Below are 4635 nucleotides of genomic sequence, written 5' to 3'. Positions count from 1 at the left end.
TTCTACTCATACACCTTTCTTCTACCCATACACATTTCTTCTACCCATACACCTTTCTTCTACTCCTACACCTTTCTTCTACCCATACACCTTTCATGGCCCACACTGCGTTGAGATCCTGGGAAAGTCCTCTCGCTGCAGGATATGTCACAGCACAGGTTTCTTCCCGTCTGATATCTGCAGTTTGGCCACACATCTGGCACGGTTAAACCGCCACACTTTTTGGCAGACAGATTCCTCACTGCTGTGAGGAACACACATATGTGCTGTCTCCATCCATGAGAGTTTGACTATCTTTATAAATGTCTGCTTCCGGGTACAACAGTTGAATTCTGAAAATGGAGTGGTTGAGGCGAAATGCAGCGTCCCAGCACTTTCAGTACAAAAACAAACACATCCACAAATTTTTCACCAATCACCCAATAATTTTTTATGTTTATGGGGGGTGAAAAATTCTCCTGGCATGTTGTGACAAGAAGGAGCAAAAGACTCAAAGCTGAGAACAAAATAATGTGATTTTGTCATGCATCTGCAACAATAATATCAAATTTCACAGATTTGAATGGACCATGCACAAGCCTTTAGTTTTTTTTTACTAGAACTCCTTGTATCAGTTTGAATTCCTAGGTCTCTAAAAACTGACAAGTGTTGAACTAACTACCCAGCATTTCACTATTTTCAGCTTTTAACAAGCATTATGCTGCTTATAATTTCATTTTCCTTATTTTGCTTCTTAAGATATCATAACGCTAACTCAACATTTAATTGTTTTTTGCTACTTACCGCATGTTTTTTCTGCTATCAGCTTGTAGATTTCTCTAAATAAATCACACTTCTGCTATTTTGAGCTTTTAGCAAAGCTTTTTCTGCTTTTATACTTTTAATGGGCCTGTTATTATTTTAAACTTTTAGGTAGCCCTTCACTTCTTTCAGCAATTGTTAAGTTCTTTTAGTGTGTTTTATTTTAGTTTTACCAGCTTTGTTTTGGCTTTAGCAGCAAAGCGTTTTCACTGCATTCTCATAGAAAATATATGTTTTTGTTCGGTCTTCCTGACTTTGCGGTGAGCATCAATTAGCAGCATGTGTTTTGTTGATAGTAAAACCAGAATCCCCTGTTGTGCAGTTTATCAGACTCCACACTAATTCATTGCATCATGTTCCTTCACTTATCACACATAAAGGACTTTGACTGATGATTAAGCAGTTTATGTAACAATTTAAATGTCTGTTTCCATGTTTGTAATATCTGTCAGGTGTTGGAGGAGTGCCCTGTGCACTTTGTGTTTTGATAGCTGAAATGCAACATTTAGACTCAGACAGCAGGATTGTGCAGGACAGCATCTCTGCTAAAAGTCATTACTACCACAATGAAACCACTCGATGTCTGTTTTGTTTGTTTCTCTGGATTTAAAATGCCTTTTTGTTTTTCTAAACCTCGAGGATCTTCCTGAGTTCCTGTATGCCCTTAGGCTGGACTCGGATTTTCCAGAGGGACAGAAATAAACCCGCGTGGACATGCAGAGTCACATGTGTTCAGGCTTAAAAGGCATTTTTCTTCTTCAGGCTGTTAGATCATCTCAGTGTGATGGGAAAATACCCTGAGGTGAGGCGAGGAGCAGGAAAGGAGGGGGTTTTGTCCAGAAACACGTTGCTGTTTGTTTCATAAATCAGACATGTGACCGACTGCTGGTTGAGCAGCTGATGCTTGGAATGCTTTCTTTTTTTAATTAACTCAACTGTTTTTATTTTTTGTTGTTTGTTGTTGTTGTTTTGCTTTTATAAATGAAAACATTTCACAAAGACATCAATGTTCCGATATATTTAGGAAAATAACCAAATAGAGAAACTGATTTTTGGCAAAAGAATGGGAAAATACTAGAAACAATAAAAAGGGAAACCAACAAATAAGGAAAGATGGAGAAGTTTTAGCTGGTTGCACAAAACCGAACTAGAGCAATATTATTTTTCTGTTTAAACACAGTGTCGAATGACTTCTGAAATTTGTTGAAGAATTTATTCAAATTGCAAAACTGTAGCTGAAATCTAAAACCTAGCTAGAACGTTACATTAGCAAACATTAGCAAAACTGTAGCTAAAAGCTAACAGTAGGTATCTAAACTAACAATTTGCAAAGCAGTAGCTAAAACTAAAATTAGCAAAACAAGAAATAAAAGCTACCTACACTACGAATAATTTTAATTTTATCTAAACAGGTAAGAAAAGCTAAAATATGTACAATTGTAGGCTAAAATTAGTAAAACTGGATCTAACCATAGATCTAATACTCACCCTTAAGTAGGTAAAGTTTGACAAAATAAACTTATTAGCTCAACTGTAGCTAAAAGTAGGACAAGAAGAGAAAAGCAGAGCCAGTAGCTGAAACAGATTTCATAGAGCACAGGCCTTAAACCCTGTTTTTTCTGACCCACTGTAGTCCTGCAGGTTTTAACTGTTTCCCTGCTTTGGCACACCTGATTAAATTATCTGCTCAGAATGTCATCAAGTTTAGCAGAAGCCTGTCAATCACTTGTTCATTTAAGGGAAACGTTTAAAAGCTGCAGGACAGTGGGTCAAAGGGAACAGGGTTGAAGACCTCGTCATACTGTATGTGGCTGTGATTTCTGTAAAGTAAGAGGTGTAGATTGAGTCTGAAGTTTTTCCTCCCCTCTGAAGTGGATTTTATGTGCAGTTTGAAGTTGTGTCTCGGTGTTAGCTTCAGATCAAACCCTGCAGGGCCTCGATGTAATCCTCTCTTCTCGCAGATCAAGGCAGGGATTATTCTTTCCGATTGTTGTCTCGGAGCTTGAGGAATGAGCTGCCATTGTTGTTTCTCATCCCTTTCTTAGTAACACACGAGTGAAAAGCTCCTAAACCTGTTGTATGACCTCATTAACCTTGTTTTCTTACATAAGATAAACATTTCTGCTGTTTCTCAGCCGTTTATTTGCTGACCCTGACACTTAGACAGCTGTCAGCAGCTGGATCAGACAGATCTGCTGCGAGCGTAAGTCAGTAAAAGTCCTGGGGTTAATGAAGGATGTAAAGTGGAAACTGATTAATTAGATCAGCCAAACAAATCTGTCAGCTTTGTTTGGCCAGGCAGAAAAAGGAGGGGATGCACCTGCTGTGACTTTCAGGACGAATTTAACACTGAGAAACTGATAGATTTCATGAAATAAAATCCTCAAGTTATATCTAAAATCTAATGGTTTGAAGTCCATTGAAGCTGTGGAGGTGCAGGTCACAAGTTTCAGCTACATGAAGATTCTGACCTACAGCATTCAGAAGAAATCAAACATAAGATGTGAGGGATTGTATATAGAATGTGAGGTGTTTATTTCTTTTTTCTGTTTGTGGATGTTTTTAATACCTTAGCAGACGTTAAACGGGTGGTATTATGCAAAAGTTTTTTGAGCTTTACATTATGCTTTATTGTCATTGCCTCATCAAAAACATGTCCAGAGTCTTGCTTTGACTCATTCATGTATGTTTGAGAAGTCCTGTAGTGACCTGAGGCAGCCAGGCAGGAGAGCAAAAACAACTGGTTGGGTCTAAAACCACCTTTTGGGATCAGCTCCTCCTCTAGGCTGTGTCTCCAAACCGAGCTCCCTCATCACAGAGCACACCTCCCCCACTCCCCCCGGCCCACCCCATGACTCCTGCAAGCTATCAGCAGCAACAACTAGCAAACAACTGGTGAAATCATGCATCTGCTGAACTCATACTAACAGCTCCTCAATGCATTCAAAAAGAAAAAAATAGTAGGTCCTCTGGACGAGTTCTTCTTTAATGAAATCATTTCGTCTCTCCTCCAAGAGACTTCTTCATTCTGAGAGTTTCAGGTGAACTCAGTCTTTTAAGCACTGCCTCCACATGGTGGACAGACAGGTTAGTCACATGTAAAAGAGGACCATCAGCCCAACGATTGGTCATTAGTGTCTTAATTAGCTCTATTGTTCATAGAGGGTCATGTGTTCCATCACCTGACTGTCATTGGGGCCCTGATTCACACCTTTTGCTCACAGGGGGCGGAGTCATACTTGCAATAACAGCGTTGTAGGAGGAGGACAACTGGACACGAAGGCCTCCACCTCTGTTTAATGGTGGATGTTTTTTCTTCATAAAAATGGCTTCCTTTACTCCTCTCAAACCAACGTTCCTCTCTATCAAGGATGAGAACATCTTCATCCCTGAAAGAGTGACCTCTGGCCTGTAGATGAGTGTAAACTGCAGAGTCCTGGGGTCAGATTTATAAAGGATTGCGTGGAAACCATACTAAAAGTGAACATACAGCCAAAAGGCGGAAATGGCGTACGCCAAAAAAAAGTTCAGATTTATAAAACCGTGCGTACGCATGTTTCTGCGCATCTTTCCTTTTTAGATCACAGCCGCATGTCAGAGTTTGCGCACGAGGTCCCGCCTCAGGTTCTACCCTCTACACGCCCACATTCAACCATAAACAGTCAATGTAAAGTACCTCATGAATGTTAAGATGTATTTAAATCAGTCAGATGATCAATGCCAACAAAAGTGATTGGTTCAAACGCTCACTCCTTCGTGAGCCTGGAGGTTGACAGGTTCTGACTGACAGCTGCTCACGTGAACAGAATGTCTTTAAATGACACAGATTTTCCC

Source organism: Austrofundulus limnaeus, unplaced genomic scaffold (genome assembly GCF_001266775.1).
Source record: "Austrofundulus limnaeus strain Quisiro unplaced genomic scaffold, Austrofundulus_limnaeus-1.0 Scaffold305, whole genome shotgun sequence".
NCBI lineage: Eukaryota > Metazoa > Chordata > Actinopteri > Cyprinodontiformes > Rivulidae > Austrofundulus > Austrofundulus limnaeus.
Note: the sequence above shows the minus strand (reverse complement) of the source record.